The 20122-nt window shown below is 35.3% G+C and overlaps 1 pseudogene; it reads right to left on the reverse strand.

The window, feature by feature from the left end:
• Positions 1-238: 238 nt before the first annotated feature.
• LOC149552087 (transmembrane 9 superfamily member 7 pseudogene) overlaps positions 239-20122 on the reverse strand; it is a 65651-nt pseudogene continuing 45767 nt past the window's right edge.

Genomic DNA, 20122 nt, shown 5'->3' on the forward strand with positions numbered 1-20122 from the left:
ATTCAGCTATATGGAAGTCAAAATGAAAAATAGCTCAATGAAAATAGCTCCAAAAGGTAAGATGCCACCAATTAATATTGAGAAAATTGGCTGCATGTACCAAGCCTATTCTAGAATTTTCCTGGGGTCTTGTTTGTCTTCAATGGATCCTCAATGGTGGGTTTCTTGAACCTAAAGTAATCAGAAACATAAAAGAAAACTTTAGGGTATTTTTTTTAATTCTATGCCTTTGAACATCTTATACAAACAAGCTGAAGAGTAGCCAACAAATAAAAACATAAAGCAGGCTAAAGTGACTAGGAGGCTTGAACACATCTCCATGGACCAATTTCTATCCTATTTCTTCTTGGGCTTCATCTTGTGTCTCCAATGGTTGTATTTTGAAATATCCCTATACAAAGTTCTCATCATGATCATTGCCACCATGCTAGAAAGGAACAACACAATAATCAACAAATTAATTATCAAGAACCAATGGATCTGATCATCTGACATTAGCAAATATGTATCCCATCGAGATGTCCATTTCACAGAGCTATCCTTGAAAGTGACATCATAACTACAGATGACCTCTTTACCTTCCTTTGCCTCCTAGGGAGCATTAGAACTTAAAACATAATTCTTAGTGTTTGCATTGCAAATTATCAAATGTGGATTCTCAGGTTCCCAAGGCTGCTCATATTCTTTACACTGAAAGGTGTGACTTCAAAACTAACAATACATGTAGTATCAATCTCTATGTCCTTGTGCTAATTCACTTCAAAGTTCGAATGGTTGTGGATAAAATACTTCTCTTCTGTACTCCCTACATAGCTTGCAACATGACTCCAAGCTCGGGTTCATTATACCGTGGCACTTGTGTTGTTGATTGGTAAACTATAGGCATTATCACAATATTCCTCTACTGGTGGGATTTCATAGTTTTGCGTAAAACATATTATGTATGAATAGATCATAACCATCTTCACATGACCATGGGTCTTCTGTGGTCTTCAATGGAAATCCCCAAGACACTCGGGTTGATTCATCTCTTGTATGGCTTTGGAGCTTCTCCATCTTGTTGTCAGCATTTGGTCAAACATATTTACCATGTCTTCTTTGTCACAAACCACATGTTTTTTCTTCACTCTCCAAATAGAGCTTGGCGGATGTTTTCTCTTGTTCACACATGAAAGGCTTTTGAGACTTTTACTTTCTTCATGACCACCAAGTCTTCACTAGCTATGAGTATATTTTTTTAGACATTAGCATAACAAACAAAAACTTCATATAGGAATGTTCTCCTCCTTTATATCAAGTTTAGATGTTGGGCTTTCACACCCGCAAGCTCATGTTATGGAACCCAATGGGAACAAGACATAAAATGTATTTAGAGCATTAAATTTATCAAGCTCAAGGTCTCTCATGGATAAGACTTTTGTAATTGACATGCATCCTCTTCCAAGGCCTGAGTTCCTATGTTTGGCACTAATTCCCCACATGCACCATAAATTTTGGTGGGTTTTCACAGAATTGCTTCGATGGAGTACCATAGTATACATTTTTTGCCTCGACTTTATTAGAGAGTTTTTGCATTGTTATGAAAGATTCATGGGATCACTTTTGGTGAGATGAAGTACATAAATAGATCTCTTTTGATAGCCATGCTCTTTGCTACAAATTTGATGTTTGGTGGAAAATCTAACTTTTCTTCTCCACTCGTGGCAAATTGGAAATGGATTACGACATCAAATTTTTTTCTTCTTTAATGTAATCACTATTTTGTGCCAATTTATCCATGGATTACATTGAAAATGCAATCTTGATGTTATAAACTTGTGCTTTTCCGCTTAAAATCATGATCTTGCATTTTCTCTTTTTAGGTGGAAATTGAGACTTTGACTTCTCCATAGGTAGAAATTCGTGAATGGACTATGAAAGATGCATTAAGACATGAATTTCTTGAGTCTTTTATTTCTCATATAGTGGCTCCAAATTCTAAGCTTCTGTATTACACTAGTGCATATTGAATACATATTTCAAGTTTAGAAACTGTGGAATTATCAAATTCTAATTTGCTTCACTTTGGCAGAAAATGGCAATTTGGCTTCTCCGTTGGAAAATATCAAAATGGCTTCTCATCTTCTTTGTAGAAAGTCCCAAATGAGCTTCTCCTATCCTGGGAAAATTAGAAATCCATTTCTACATCACAATTCTAATTTTGCATTTCAGTTCTAATTCTACATTCCAGTTCCAATTCTGCTTCTTTTTGTATATTCATTCAAACAATTTCGAAGACTAACTCAATTGTTTCTTTCTCTAAGTCAAATTATGAACATGAAGCTGAAAAATCATAATAGATCATATCAAACTAAACCTATAATTTTGAACTCAGGCAATGAACTCTGAATTGTGGCATAGGAACTTTCACATCTGCATTAGAAGTTTGATCTTTATCCTTCATAGAAACATGGTTAATAAAACTAGAAACAACTTTGGGGAATTCTTTATGGGAGGCAACTTTAAAAGTTTTAGAAATGGTGTATTGAAAGTGCACCTACAATGGCTAGATGAACCATTGCCATGAACTTTATGGCTGAAAGATGAAGATTAAATCATAATATACTAAAATGATTTTTTGATAGGGCTTAATGCATTGTCATTATATATTTGTCTGAACCACAAATCAATAAATTTACTTTTATTTTGGTATCTAGTAAACTATTTGCATAGTATTAATGTATTAGACGAGTTATATACCTTATAATTATTATTATTTTTAAATACATGAGAATTATTTGTGGTAAAATTTTGAAATAATATCTTAGGGGGATATTTCAATGATGTTAGAGTTGGTTATGCTACTAAGGTGTAAATTTTTAGAGTAATAGAAAAGATAACAATAATTATATTATATGCTAAGTTTTGCATTCATATGCTTTTAGCAACCAATGAAGAATCTATTCATTTTTTATCCTTAAGACCATTTTCAAAATAAATAAAATTATCATTTAAGGAGATGCACATATTAATGTGAGGAATGGAGTCATGCCATTAATTCATATTTTTTAAATTTTGATTTCTTAAAGTCAAAGTGGTAGACTTAATACTTTTGCAAAAACTAACAAAGGCTTAATTAAACATAGAATGAAAATATATTAAAAAATCAATTGTATTTTCCACTCTACAACTCTACAATCATTGCTACTTATTTTCAAATATTGAATTCATCCATGGTGGGCCTTAGGCCTCTAGATCCTCCACCCTATCCTAATTTTCAGATGGTGTTAACTTTGTGCAGGGATTTGGAGGACACGACAGATAGGTGTGGGACTGTGAGTGAGGAGGGAAAGACCTTTTCTGACCCTACTATCTTGGGTAATGGTGGAATGGCTAGTAGTCTAGTGGATGACAAAAAAAAGATGATAGTTAGGACCCTGGGAAGTTGGAAGAATGCACTAGTGGGTCCACAGGTGGCAAGTGCTTCAATGGAGGAGCCCGAGATTGTACATGGTGCTAATGGGCCTACAATTTCCCTCTCGGACACCTTGGTGGACATCATCACTTCGGGCCTTAAACTTTGTGTAGTGGGAAAATTTTTTGCCTTTATACCCATGATTGAGATGGTTTGTAAGCATGTGAGCCAAAAATGGAAGATAAACGATAGTGTTGGTATTTATGCAATACCAAGTGGTCTTTTATATTTTAAATTCACTATAGAGGAGGCTATCATTTTCATACTCTCAAGAATTTGGTATCATGGAGAACATTTCCTAGCTTTAACAAGGTGGCATCTAGGCTTTGATGCTAGCATAGAGCTCAATAAGCTAGCTCTAGTCTAGGTAAGGTTACCTGGACTAGCCCTTGAATTCTGGGATGAGAAAATCCTAAGGTGGATAGGGAATTCTTTTGGCCACTTTGTTACTACAGACAAGGTGACTATGCAAAAATCATGGTTAGTTTATGGCAGGTTCTATGTGAATGTGGCCTTGAATCATGCCCTCTTGACTATGGTTGTACTAAAAACCAAATGGGGAGAGAGGTTGCAACCTATAGAATATGAGAATGTGGGACTTTTTTGTCAAAAGTATAGTCAATTTGGGCATCTCATTGTTGACTATAAGGCCCAAGTGTAGAAGGATAAACAAAATGAAGGTTCCCTAAGAATTGTAAAAGAAGTGGTGGGGGAACCTTTGGAAGCTCCAAGAATGAAGGAAGAGACTGCTCACACACAAAAGATGGAGGTCAACTTAACGCAGGCCACCCTTGTCAAAGGATCCATGGGGCAAAGTGAACCTGAAGTGGGGGAAGCTTTAGATGACAAGAAAAAAATGGAGGAATACCCCTTTAGACATGAGATTAGGTAATTAATAAGTTCACCCTTGGGGGAACTTAAGGTAGGAGAAATGATAGAGGAAGGGGAAATAGTGGTTCACCACTACCCTCCTAGTTCACCAATAGGTTTGGGAGGGAAGGGCTTCCAAGAATAAATGGCTAAAAATTATGTGACCCAGGAGAGAGTTTGTACCCCCATAAGAATGACAAAAGCCTCTCTAGTGGAGATAGCTGCTAGAGTGATGGCAAGTCTTGAGAAGGCTAAAAAGGAAGTAAGACCCATTTCGCCACAAGAGGGTGATAATGGGGAATGGGAAGTTCAGAAAAAGAAGAGAAGGGGGGGGGAACTTGATGTAGGAGCATGTGGGATAGCTAGAAGACCCACTAGCAGAGCAACTAGGACAAAGCAAGCAGCAAGGGATGTAGCTAGTGGAAAGAAGCTTATGCTAGAGACTATAATAAGAGGTAAGAAATGAAATTCCTCTCTTGGAATCTAAGGGGGCTAAATAATCCCCAGAAGCAATATGCTCTAAAATAGTGTATATTTTAGGAAAAGGTAGATTGTGTGTTAATCCAAGAAACAAAAATGTCTAGTGCTAATTTTGATAGAATTGTTAGTCATGTTTGACTAGGGGCTGCTTACATGCATGTGGATGCTGATGGTTCCTTATGGGGCATTGCTACCATGTGGAACCCATTTTCTATGGCAGGGCTTGAAATATGGAGAGATAGAAACTTTAGAATAATAGAGTTCTAGACTAGTAATCAAAATTGGGGGCTTATTAATATTTATGCTTCTAACAATAAGGTAGGGAGAAAGGAAAGATATGGTAAGTTGGAAAGGATTATAGAAACTATGAAGGATAAATAATTAATGTGTATGGGAGACTTTAATACCCCCTGCTATCACTCAAAGAAGTTAGGAGGTAATAAAGACAACCCTGAAAGCTTGCAGGATCTACATGATTTTATGAGTAGATTAGATTTTATTGATGTGGAGTTGAGGGGGAACCAATTTACTTGGACTAATAATAGAAAAGGAGGTGAACTCATTTAGGTTAGATTGGATAGGCTAATGGTGATAAGGAACTAGAATTAGTTAAGAAACTCTCACCTAGAGAACCTCATAAGAACTACTTATAACCATTCCCCTTTAATCGTCCACTAGGAGGATGGTTTAAAAGGAGGATTGAAACCTTTCAGATATGAAATAATGTGGCAATCTCACCCAAAATTCAAAGATAGAATTCAAGAACAGTGGAATATAAGGGTAGATGGTACTAAAATTTATAGACTAACTCAAAATTTAGATAATATAAGGAGAAACATTAAGGGATAGGCTAAGAGTTCCTTTGGAGGCTTGTTCAAAATCAAAGGGGAAGTGGAGGAAAAACTTAAAAAGATTCAAGGGGACATTGCAGAGGATAATAATCTTGAAATTACAAGTCAAGAAGAGGAAGAATATAGAAAAAAATGGAAGGACATTAATTTGAGGGAGGAAATTTATTGGAAACAAAGATTCAGGGTCCAATAGTTAACTAAGGGAGATAGGAACACTACCTTTTTCCATAGGTCAGCTTCCAATCATAAAACAAGGAACACAATTAGTAGGTTGGAGGGAGAAGGGGGAAGAGACTACAAGGACTAGAAGGAGATGGGAAGACATGTAGTGGAATATTTTAGTAGGGCTTATATTAAGGATAATATAATAGTAAATTAGGTTATTTGAAGAAGTTTGATAAATATGATTCCTCAGATGCTTGGGGATGTGGAAAACAATTGCATTCTAGGAAACATCATAGAGGAGGAAGTGAAGTGTGCTATGTTTTCTATGAAGGCTTATAAGGCACCAGGTCTAGATGATTTATGTCCAACTTTTTTCCAACAGTACTGGGAGGTAGTAAAAGGTGAACTAGTTTGGGCTACTAGAGATTTCTTTAAAACATGAAAGATGCTAAGAAGGATAAATAAGACTTTTATTACCTTGGTACCTAAGACACTAAAACCCATGAGTCTCCTAGATTTTAGGCTTATAAGCTTGTATAACATAATGTATAAGATCTTAGCTAAAGTTTTAGTCAATAGGATCAAGCCCTTCTTGGAAAGCATCACAAGTACCCCACAAAAGGGTTTCATTGTAGGAAGACAAATTCTAGATGTGGTGATAACTACCCATGAGATCATACAGTCAATGGAGAGAAATAAGAGACCTAGAATGACCTTCAAACTAGATATATCTAAGACATATGATAAGGTAAAGTGGGATTTTCTTTATGATGTGCTTGATAGAGTGAGGTTTGATGGAAAAGTTATAAATCTTATTAGGATGATGGTGGGTACAATCTAGTATTCGGTATTTCTAAATGGATCCTCTTGGGGAAATTTTGGAGTGGAAAGAGGACTACGCCAAGGTGACCCACTATCTCCCTACCTCCATATTATGGTTGCTGAGGTTTTGGGGAGATCATTCTCTAAATTGGTAAACATGGGATGTGTTAAAGGGATTAAACCTGCCACTACTACTAATAGTAAAGTGCTACAATAATTTGTAGATGACACATTCCTTTTTGGAGAATCCTCTATTATGGAAGCTGAAGCACGAAAGAGTATCCTTCACAATTATGAAGACAATTCAGGTCATAAAATAACCTACTACACAAGTAAGATCTATTTTTTTAACATTGACACTTTTACGTAGAGGAAGATAAGGAACATCATAGCCTGTCAGTTAGCCAACCTCCTGGATACTTATCTTGGCCTACTGCTAACCACAAAGGAGGTGACCAATGACTTCTGGAATACTATTGTTGAAAGAATCTAAAGGAAGCTAGTAGGATGTAAAGGGAAAATTCTAAGCAATGCTGGTAATCTACAATTACTCTTTGTACCTCTCCAGGGCATCCCAATCTACTTTTTGTCCCTTTTTAAAATTAACCAAAATATGGCAGAAAAAATAAAGAGAATACAAAGGAATTTCCTCTAGTCAAGAACAAAAGAAAAACAAAATTGAGTCTAGTCAATTGGGAAGATGTGTACAAACCCAAGGAGAAGGGGGGATTGGGAGTGAGAAGAATTTATGACCTAAATAAGGCCCTCCTTGCAAAGATTGGATGGAGACTGGGAGAAGATAATACTAATTGGAACAATATTATGAAAGCTAAATACTTGTCAAACTCCCTATTCACCTGGAGTCTCTTTAACAATGACCTCCCAGGAGGTTCCACAATATGGGTGAATATTGTCAAGAGTAGAAGCTTATTGAAGCAATGGGCAAGGTGCATAATGGGAAATGGGAAAAGCATAAGATTCTAGGAGGATAATTGGATGGGGGGGAAACCATAGGTCTACAACAAATTTAAAAGGCTAATGGAGTTATTAAAGGAGAAAATGGGAATGAAGGTGGAGGACTATATAGACTAGGAGAGGAAGTGGAAGAAATTGTAGAAGGATACGTATCCCTAGGAGGATATTCAACTCCTTAGTGAGTTGGAAGAGTTGATAGGGACACAAAGACTTCCAATTCTAATCCAGGAGGACAAAGTGGTATGGGACTTAACTTCTAGTAGCAAATTTATAGTCAAATCAGCTTACAAGAATCTCTTAACTAAGGATATAAGCCCCCCAATATGGAGGAATGTTTGGATTAGTAATCTTCTCCCTAAAATCAAATTTTTTTGGTGGACTATTTAGCATGGAAAAATACTAACACTAGATAATCTAAAAAGAAGGGTTTTTTTAATCACAAACCGATTCTATCTCTGGAAGGAAAAAGAGGAGAGTATCTCTCACCTATTTCTAGAATGCCCATATGCCTTGAAGTTCTAGGCTTTGGTGTGGGAGAAATTTGACCTATGCTGGGTGCTAAAGGACAACTTATGTCAATTTGTGGAAAATTGGAACTACCCCTTCTATCACCCAAAGCTGATTTTTTTTGGAGAATTATTCCACCATATATTTGTTGGCATATATGGAAGGAAAGGAACAACAAAATATTTGGAATCATGGAAAAATTGTTGAAAGAAAATATAAGAATTGCTAAGTGTAAGACACCAAAGGAAGAACCCGATAGGAAAGAAGGTCAAATAGTAGAGAAATGGGGCATACAAGGGGATTTTTTTTGCTTTGATAACTCTAAAGTGTTAAAGAGACAACAAAAAAGATGGAAACCACCAACGGTAACATAGCTAAAGCTAAAATTTGATGGTGCTACAAAAGGGGTGTAGGAGCTGCAAGTGGAGTGCTAAGAAACGGAGATTGAGATGCACCATTAGTCTATTCTGGTAAAGTAGGTGGAAAAAGTAATAATTTGACTGAAGCAATGGCTATGCTTTGGGATCTTCAGTTGATCAAAGAAATGCAAATAAATGAAATAACTATAGAAGGTGACTCTAAATTAATAATAGATTTGGTAAAGGGAGTTGCCCAGCCAGGCTAGAATATCCAGAATATCATCATGGACATCAGACAAATATTAGAAGGGATGGAGAAAGTCCAATTGTAGCACATATACAAGGAAGGAAATATGGTGGAAAATGCTACTACCACCATGGGTTTTGAATTAAAGACAATGATGTGCTAGAGAAGCATGGAAAATCTAAAGGAGGAAATTAAGACCTTGATATGCAGAGAAAGAGGGGAAACATAAGTTAAATATGGTCATCCATATAAAGGTAAATGCCAAATTTGGCAATATCATATCTAATAAGGTGATTTTTGTTAAATTTAATAAATTTTTAGGCGAAAGACAAGTAGATGCCATAGTACTAATCGAATAATGAATAAACGTAAATTAAGGGTTGTGTTGTTTTGCCATTATGGAAACATAATGCAAAATTTAACTAACTTCCTTTTTGGAAGTACAAAAAATATCATTACTGAGGATGTTAGAGATTTTAGGGATGTTAAAATTATGATGTTAAGTATGCAAAATTCCCATAATGAAATTGAATGGGATTTTGAAGTGTCTCAAAAATAGACTTGTAAAGTTATTTGGTCCATTTCAGAGTGGATACAGGCTACCATTGTTCATAGAAAGCTTAACAACAAGGAGGTTCAGATGTGTATTACTGAGGTGGGGGACTTAGAAATTAGCAGGGAAGAAATGGGTGGAGATTTGAATAGGTTGGAGCCCACTAAGATTGAAAATTTTAAATACAGGATGGCTACCTGGTTCCTATTAAAGGAGGGGGAATTTTTGCCTTATATGTAGGCGATGGTTAGATATGACAAAAATTGTGCTCTCCAGTTCATGAATAGGTGGACTAATCGTAAGGTCACCATAAATGGTATTACATTTCAAGTGAATGAGGATGTAATTTCCATGGCCACTGGGCTATCCATGAAAGGGAAGAAATGGAAGAAGGTCACGAAAATGGTGGATGAGGCTAGTATGAGTAGTTTTTTGACTGATGATGAAGAACCAGTGCACTACAGGGGAGGATTTGGGATGGATAAGTTGCTAGCTCCTTCAAATGATGTTTTCTTAATGCTCATGAAATACCTTACCCTAGAAGGTAGGTTTGGTGTATATCATTACTATCACTTTCCCCTTTTGAATCATTTTAGAAATAGAGATTTCATTTCTATCTCATTTTTCCTATTACATTCACTAGAAGATATGGTTGGTGATGTTAGGGAGAAGAGGAGTAAGGGGCATAATTTCACCATAATCCACCAAGGCCTAATTTTTCAACTATACCAATTCTATCTCTCCCTATGCCCCCTAGGGTTGTTTTGGCCAACAACTAGTGCCAATGTTAGAATTCCCCTCTGAGTACTAGTACTAGTACCAAAATCCTTACCTTGTGTCCTTCCCCTAGTCGAGATAATAAGAAAAAGAAAAAACTTGAATTAGCTATAGAAAAAAAAGATAGTAAAAAGATCAAGGTTGAGAAGCTATTTGAGGTGGAAGTGGAGGACTCTAAGGAGGAGGGAGGTGGAAAGGGTAGGAGAAGGTCAAGAAGGATCACAAAATCCCAGGCAAGGTACAAGCAAAAGTCCAATAGGTTCAGGGTTGAAGAGGAGGAAGAGGAGGAAGAGGAGAGATCTAAAAAAAAGGACAAGGAGTAGGAGGAAGAGAAGAACTCTAACTCCAAGAGAGAAAAAGGGAAAGAGGAGAATAATAAAATTGAGGATTCTATTGGTAATGCCTAGATGTTTGCCAGAAACACTCAGGTATTTGTTGGTAATGCCTTCACAACTGAGACTACCCATGTTTTGGCCAACTTTACCCTACAACCCATTACCTTTTGCAAGGACAATAGAAAAGTGGATATCTCCCCTATCACCATTTCCTCTTTGATCAAGGAAAAATCCAAGGTTTTTACTAAACCACAAGTTTTACAGGATGACAACTAGGTGGCAAAAGCTAAAGAGGGGGATAAGAAGGTGGAAATGAAAAACAAAGAGATGGAGGAGGAGCAAAAGGATGTGATTGTCGAGCTAGATCAAGGGATCAAAATTTTAGAGGAAGGGTACTACTCCTCTAAATTTTCTCTAAAGATCACTCATGCTGCTGCTACCACCCTCCAATTGCTGGCACAAGAGAAAGATGAAACTGGAATGGACATGGAGGATAATAAGCTCCTCTTTAAGTTTCTTGCTGAAGATTAGGCTTGGGTTCTACTAGCTAGGAAAGGAAAGGAAAGAGATGAGAAGTAGGATAGTAGTTCTGGGGGATCTTTTGGTCCTTGTTGTTTTATGTTTTCTTGTTGCTACTTGGTTTGCTGGTTTTCAATTATTACTCAGACTTTAGTTGGCTTGTTTATGCCAATAGTTTATATTCTAAACTTAAGTGTTTTTTTTAGTATTTTAGATATCTACTTTAGTTTAGATGTTACTATTATGGAAATGTACATTTGAACATTCGTAGCTGGGATAGCTCTCTAGTTGTTTTATTCTACTGGTGTTTTTGGCTTTCAATTTGGTTTTGTTGCCATAATGTTCTCTACTAGTCTTTGATGGTAGTGTGCTAGTTACCAGCTTTTTGTATGTAAGGGCTGACCCCCTTGTTTTGGCCACTTTATATTTCAAAAACATAGAATGAAAATATATTATTTTGGAAGGGTTTCCCTGTTGTCAATGAATATAAAGAAATTAATGGTGGGTCTCGAATTCATTAGTGGGAATGAGATTTGTAAAGAAATAAGCATAAAATCTCATATATTATTACCACTAGTGACATTAAGTTTATTTGTTAATGAGATGATTAGAAAACATAGTTTGGTATGTATATTATATTGATGTTCAAAATATTTGAGTGAATATTTGGTTCAGGTTGGAGATGCTCTCCAAAATAACACTTATGGGTTTTATCATGCATGGGATTGAAGTATTGAAGGGTGGAGAATGCTTGATCATTATTAGTCTCTACCTATTTATAGGTTATGAACTAATGTTTTATTAATTCTTCGCTTTTAATTTGTGGAGCTAAAAAAATAAGTTTCAAAGGTTTATAAATTTTTATTTTTAAAATAATTTTTGCATATTAATTTATATTTTCTTATTGGTTGATACTTATTTTATTAGGGGTTTAAGTTTTTTTTTGAACTTAAAAATCATAAAAAAAATGAAATTACTATTTGAAGAGAACTTTTTATTTTATTTAAGGTGTTCCTCCAGAAACCCTCATATTACATCTCCATAAAATTTGCTTCCTACATAAAATCTTTAATAGTAGATCCAATCATATCCCATATCAATCATCTAATTTTGGTATTCAGTCTTAGGTTTGGTTTGTGGATTTTCTTAAACATAGGGTTGGATACAATTGATGATTTTTAAATTTGAAAATTAGGGATTTCTATTGGATTTCCCCTAAAAAAAAGCTTTTTTTAATTATAAATTTTCTTTTTTGGTGGGCTTTTATTTTATTAAATTTCTTTTGTGAATATTTAAAGTTGTAGGTCCAAAAAATATTTGTTCCAAACTGTGTTTTTTTTGGATTTTGTTTCTAATGAGGCAAGCACTTGAGCATGCCAATTGCTTATTTTAACATATTTGGAGTCAGAGTTTTCCTTCTTTCTTTTTACCATCATGTACCTTGGGGAGTTTTTCCCAAGCCTTGCAATGTCTATGAAATACGCGGTATTAGGAAAATAAAATATACAAGGAAAATTTTTCCCCGTACAAGCATATTATTGCCTCTATGCCTATATAAGTTTTATTTTGTCAATTTGCTTCAAATTATTTAAGGGATGGCAAGCGATCTACTATATACTAGTTGGAATGCAAAAAAAGCTTCCAAATTGTTGGAGGATAAAATAGGTTGACCTTGGAAGTTCTCTAGGTGTTATTCCTTTCTCTCATATTTTAATTAGAGACATGCATTGTTTTCACAAAATTTGGTGAAGTAGTATGCAGATTGAAAAATTTAGGTTTCTATTTTACGTTGATTTCCTAGGTTTCTAGGGGTATATTTGATAAAATATCTTTAACACACATATCTTCTCATAGAATGAGGCCTTGTGATGCACGATCTAGAAGTTAGGACTTGAATTTTCTTTAATTTAGAACATGAAGTTTGGGTTAATCCATAGAGTTTTCCTGACACTTTTTAAACCAGAAGAATCATTCATGCTTAACGTATATCCTTTTTTATTCCAATAATTGAGTTCAAATGAATGGAGGACTCGATTGAGACTCAATATATTGACAAAAATAAATGTCTTATATCAAACTACTATATATCTTTTGAATCCTTGGTTTCTTCTATAAATTGGTTCTTTTTTGGATGATAAAAATTAACCATATAGTTTTTTTCTTACTCTTTCCAAACTTATTTGAGCTTACCATCAATTAATGTATCTTGTTGGTTCCTCAAATTATTGGTTAGAAAACATATGAGCCTTTCTTTCTTAATGGTGGGAATCCAATACAATTTGGCCAATGACTAGGGTTTGAACTAAAATACAAAACCTTGTTCACTCCAAGATCTGCTAACCTAGGTGGGTATACCTAATAAAATTGTTTGTTATGAATATGAAAATTTTATTGCTTGATGCTCTTGGGATAACAATTGATTATTAAGGAGAAATAAGTGATATATGGGTGAATGCTTTATTGAATAAATATTTTGAAGGCACATAGATAAATATGGTTTTAGGAATTGCATAGCATTTGAGACGTATGATAAAGAACTCCACCAACTTCAATTGATAATGTGCTTAATTAAAATTAATTTAGACCAATTCCTTACTTTGAGTGGAAAAAAATAGATCCAATTAATTATGGTTTAAAGATGATCAAAACTCCTTAGAGATGTTGCATGCCAATCATCAATCACCAGATAGAGAACTTGAATACAAATGCTAGTTCAATTATTTTTATCTTCAATCTCGGAAGACCAATTAGATAAAAAATACAAAGTTTGTGAATTTTAATTTATCAAAGGAATGTATTAAATTTGAATCTATCAATGACACTATAATCCAAGAGGACAATCTGTAAAAATAAAATGTGATTCAACACAAATTTTGAGAGAAATAGAGTATTTAATTAACTTTTAAAAAAAGGTAGAATAGAGTGATGGCTACTTGTTGTACACAAAGAAAGTTCACTTCTCTAAACCCTTCTATCCAAGGTGTTCCACAAATTAGAAAGCTTGAATGGTGGCTTAGAGATCCCTAGTCATGAAGTACAAGAGGCATACAAATGAGCATGAAATAGACTCCTACTTGAGCCTTAGAAATGTAGCCCTTGCTAGTAAATCATTAAACGAGAGATTTCTTTAGACAAGAGAAAGAGTGCCAGGGTCAAAGGAACTCTTGAGTATGCAATACAAAGATGAACTATGCTAGAATGAAATGCAAGAATGTAACTAAACTAAGGATATGAAAGTATTACAACCATGCTAATTAAGCTAAGTGATCTATGCTATTGAAATGGAAAACTAAGCTACTTGTAAATGGATCTAAACTAGGATGGGAATGCAAGAATGAGAAGAGAAGATAGAAGTTCTCCATAATGCACCAAGAAAACCTATAAGTAAATCTATAGCATATCATTAGCTCAAAAGTGATATCCTTAGAGAGGGAGAGAGCTCTTCATTTTAAAGGTGTATGAATGGTTGAGATCAAGTTCAAGAAGTGGATAATCAAGGGTATAAGTTGAATTTTAGCATGATCCATGTGCAAGATCATTTTAGCCAATGAGAAAGAGTTGACTTTTCATGTGAGACATAGTCTTTTCTTTTAATTTGTAAATAGGAAAAAGACTTTATGTGTGCACATTGAGTGGGTTAGAAGAATTGGGTCTTTTATTTAATTAAAAAGGGGACATGTTCTTTTAATCAAATATGGACTTAGGATATTATAGTCAAACTATAGGTTAAATTCAAATAAGTTGATTTTTAGCAATTAGGCCTAGATAAATGATTAAATAATTCAACCAAAATGTTGAGAAGATGGCTAATAGTCTAGATGACCATTTTTAGGTGATTAAATTTACCCCTCTTTGACTAATGTGTGATTGATATGGGAACAAATTATATCAAAGAATAAAGAAGTCAAGTAGGAAGCAATAGGTAGAGAGACCTAATTTTGAAGATCGAAAATAAAGAATGAGATAGCAAGTCCTAAATGTACAACCTAGTAGTCATAATATTGAACACTAGCTAGGAGAGAGAAGCATTCAGAACTCAAGAGGAATACTTACATCAAGTTAAGAAAATAGACCAAGAAAAAATGGAAAGATCAAGCATATGCCCTTGAGAAATGGATAAATATAACAAGCAAACAATGATAGAATACTTCTGCCCCCTTGGGACCAAAATCAAATGAGGTAAAGGGGATGCAAAATTGAGCTAGATATGATAAAATAGATATAGAGAAAGGTCCATGATGACACATATGTGATTAAAACCAAAGAATGACCCTAAGGAAGTAATAGAATGGTCTAGTTTGACTAGAGTTGACCAAGAAGGATAAATCATGAAAATTAGGTCAAATCAACTAAGAAGATGGTCTATAAGAGAAACATGTTAATTAAAGTGGGTAAGAAGGGTAGAAATGATGAAGACATGAACAAATGAAGATGTCCCAGTGAAGATTCGAATATTAGACCTCACAAGGTTAGCTAACTACATAGAAGAAGACAAAATTTCAAAATGTGATTTTGACCATCAAGATGAACTTAGATTTTGATTTTGATCCTAAAAATGGATCTAGGACATCAAAATTAGCCAAGGGTGCAATTTTTGCAAATTCCAAGAACTTTGAAAAATGGGTCAAAATTATGTTGCAGGACTATATAAGGTGTCCAAGGGTCATTTTCAACTCATTTTGTCTTTTTTGAATTTGAGAGCTTTTGAGTGATCTCAGAGAGAGATGGCTTTGGTAGGCATTTAGATCGACTGACACCCTTTTAAGCATGATTGGTTGCATAAGTGGCCTACAGACTATGAGACCTTGGTATGTATCAAAAATTTTTGCACTTTTTGGGTCACTTAATGCATTTTTGTCAAGTTTTAATTCTTTTTTAATGTTTTTGGGTGAAATATTGTGTGACACTTTAAAACAATCCACATCTACTTTGAAAAGTATTGTGTGATACTTTTGATGTGCACACAATTATTTCATGACTATTGTGAGAAGTGTCATATAAGAGGCACCCAATAGTCATACAATATTGTGTGAAGTATCATACGACATGAAAGTGTCACTTGACTACTATAAGAAGTATTGCATGATACTATATCAGCAAAAAGTATTGTGCAACTATTAAAAGAAGTATCAAATAACTTGTTGTTGAGCATTTTGTCATGTTTAAAGGAAAATTTTGAGCATGTATTTGTTGTTTTATTCTATTTTTATCTATTTATGTTGTCATTTGGTCTGTTATGGTTGATATTTATATTTTTTTGTTGCTTGACTTGATTATGCAGATAGTGTTTTCAACACTTATAATCAAAGCCCCCAAGGTGGTGGGGTTACATGACATTCACCATCTTGATGACGATGTGAAGCTAGTATAGTAGAGAGCATGGGTTTCATTTGGTTGTTGTGCATGCCCCATATTTGGGTGAACCATGGGTTATTGAGAGTGTCAGCCAAGTGATGGCATAATGAGCATATTTCTTTCCATTTTCCCATTGGTGAGGCCATTGTCACCCTCAAGGATGTGTATTGTATCCTCTATGTGTCATGTCATAGAGATCTAGTGAGTATGATAGACATGTCTTGAGATTTATTATTTTAGTTTTCTAATTTCCATATGAGGTGTGTTGATATGATCTTTTGCATGTCATAGGTTTACTACAATTAGACCCTGATAGAGGGGAGATTAGTAGTCTAGTAGATTTTTGAGGATGTGACTATCATAGAAATCTATCTCAGTTGGTAGAGGCTAGTATATGAGTACATGGATTAGTATCATGTAGCCTTTCTTGTGTGTTCATTAGTTTCCTAGACCCTTGTCATAGACAGGAGCTAAAAGGGCTTCCCTTCCAGTTGGGGCAAATTGGTAGAAGACTTGATTGGGTGGCCCTAGAGGATGGCATGGGGATCTATTATCCTTATAGATATGTACCATGAGTTACATGAGATCATCTACCATAAGGGGAGGACTTGGGCATCTAGTTTAGTTCTAGCTCAAATTTGGGCCTGGGAGCACATAATAGTGATATGACCTTGGGTGCAACCATAAGAGAAGAGTCATCCATTCATATAAAGATGTACAAGGTTCATCCCCCAGACACATAGTGAGGATGTCACGTACTAGGAGGGTCTTTGATGAGATGAAATAATTTGTGTGGAGACCCTACTGATAGTGTGCAAGATGGACAAATTCCTAGGAGTTAGAGTACATGCACTACAACTAACCAATTGTTGGGAGGTACTCTAATATAGTTGAGCACTTCATGATCAACCAAGTATGGAGGTAGTTTGGATAGAGGTAGGTGATATCTACTGAGACTACCGCATATGCCCACTTCTAAGGAGAGGAGGATTAGGGTTGGTTCTCTATGTTAGACTATCAAACAACATTGAGAGATATAATAATGTTGATGCAAGAGCCTTGGGACTATTATCCAAATATAGAAAATGGGGGGGAAAACCCAAGTTAACTTTATGAGATGCAGATGCATCAATCCCTCAATTTACATGACCAGATGCACTTCTTGAGGTGGCAGGCTAGAGAGGTGATGATGCACATGGGGAAGGAGACAGAGAAAGAGGGGTGAGTAAAATGTAGGTAGGGAGTAGTTCTTGATGGCTTGTGGGGAGATAGACGTGGTCCTAAGCCACAAGGGAGGAAAATATGGAGCCAGAGTGACTAATGAATTAGAGGAGAGTGGAGAGAGAAGAGATACGAGATGATAAATTGATAGGTGAAGATTGTGAGGATCTAATGGATGCTAAGATTTGAGAACTAGAGTTGGAGATATAGGGGATGAGGATGACCATTATGGTCAAAGACTAGTAGCCATTGGATGCACAGGAAGAGGCTGAGAGGTGGGAGTGGGTGCTAAGAGATGACCTAGTGGAGGCTTGATGTGAGGTAGAGCAACAAGGAGTGTGGGCAATATATTATCATGGAGTTTATATTTTTTGAGGTCCTATGAATCAATATGTACCTATGTACTTATAGATAATGGCTAGATTAGATCAACTATTAGTGAGAGCACCAACAACTCCTCCTTAGACACATCCTACTCATGAGGGAGGAGCTAGTCTTAGGTCTAGGACTAGGTCTGTGATAATGTCCTTGGTGACACTTTTTGATGTATTTTTAGATAGTTATCCAAATTTTGGATATCACATGTAGATGTACTATGATTATAAATGAGATACTAGATTTGATTGATCTTTAATATGTATTTGTCTTCTTTTACACTGATGTGATGGATGTTTCAACATGTGTGTTTTCATTTCTATGTGATGTGTTGGAATGTTCAAATATGGAAAGAGTACTTATGAGAGGGGGGGTGAATCATAAGTATCATACTTTAGCCAATAAAACTTTTAACTAAAAGTAAATTGCATGCATGTAAATACATGAAACAAAACACATGCATCAATAACTCATAACACAGGAATTTGGTAACCCAGAAACCCTTGTATGTCTTCTCACACCTTTTTTTTATTACCTCCTAAATTTTACAATGAAGTTTCATCTTCCTTATAAAGACATTTGAAAATTTAGGGTTAGGTATGGATCTACGATCCACATTCAATCTTCATTTTCCACTCAATACTTATCTTTTGCTGATTGGTTGCATGCCTTTAGCATTTTTCTTATTTGCTGCATGCATATTGCATAGGAAAATTAAAAGATTCGATCTCATTATTAAATCCTTCAAGATTCACCTTATGTTAGCTGTAAAAATTGTTTGCATCATAGTTTGTGCAATTACAAACTCTTATGTTGATATACTAAGTTACTCGACTCCTGAATTATTGCAAATACTCGGCACATGCTATTTCCTGGATAGCTCGACACCTTAAGTAGCTTGGCTCCTTATGTTACTCGGCACTTGTTAACACTCAGCACTTGATAACACTCGACACTTGATCTTCACTCGGCATTTGAAAACTACTCGGCACATGAAGATCACTTGGCATCTGATCTTCACTCAGCATCTGAAAACTACTCAGCACATGAAGATCACTCAGCATGCATGATGTACTCGGCATCCAATGTGAAATATGTTTAAGTGTGTTGGCACTCAAGTGTCAAAAACCATTATGAGGTTAACAATCTCCCCCTTTGACATGAGTGACAAAAACACTTAACTGACCTTATAAGTACATTTACTAATCTGATTGGTATGTACATATTGAAAACTTTGATCAAAATTTGTGACTTACAATCTTACAATATATACCACAAAAATTTTGTAACTCCCCCTGAGTTGATTGTGTCTTATCTGTATATCAATGCTTCTCCTTAGTATCTGTGTTGTATCTCCCCCTTATTAATCTGTATCTCCTTCTTTTTTCTGTATAACTCCTTTTTAATCTCCCCCTTTTTGACACTTATGCCAAAGAATGTTTAAGGGTTAAGACCATATTTGGCCAAGAATGTGCTATTTACCTCCATAATCATTCTGAGAGCTACATCCCAATTATTCAAAGCAATTTCTAGTGACTTATGTTGGATGGCAATCTCGGCAGCAAGATGAATAAGTCCATCTAATGTAGAAAGACTTGGATCTTTCTTGAGTACATTTTCAGCATATACTTGCTCTTTATGGAGTATTTCTAAATGTGGGGTAATGGAGGACTGGAGTTGTATTACTTTGGCCTTGATATTAGCCTCATCTACTGTTAATACAACTATTTCTTTGTTTGTGTGAAGCGATTGAGCAAAATGCTTCACACTTTGAGCTGGATCACTTGGTAGTTGCATGTTTGAAATGTTTAAGTTTCTTTCCAAGCTCAGTATCTTTTGGCTTGTTTCTTGTGTGAAGTATGAAAAATCACACAAATTTTTGTACAGTGAGAATATATTCTCAAGTACCTTCTTCACCTTATCAATGAGCTTTGCCAATTCTACTTGTGAAAGTGCTATTTGACTTGATATTTTCTGTTTCACTTTCCCTTGAAATTTCTTTTTTGACCATTCCATAAGTTTTGCATTGGTTTCTAAGTCTTCATTTGTCACCTAGTCAACAATATCTGTTAGTTGCTCTGTGATATGCTTTGACTCATCTGGTGATTGCAAACTGAAGGCATCCATAAAGATGTCCTTGATCTCATAAAGTGTATGCTTATGTTTATACTCTTTCCTGAGTATTTCTTTTCTTTTCCTTCTATTTAGTGCATCTTGCACTGCATTGATTTGATCAATGGTTATTGATTTTGAGTCA

This window comes from Cupressus sempervirens, chromosome 6 (assembly GCF_028749045.1).
Source record: "Cupressus sempervirens isolate cs-2001-9-10 chromosome 6, ASM2874904v1, whole genome shotgun sequence".
Taxonomy (NCBI): domain Eukaryota; kingdom Viridiplantae; phylum Streptophyta; class Pinopsida; order Cupressales; family Cupressaceae; genus Cupressus; species Cupressus sempervirens.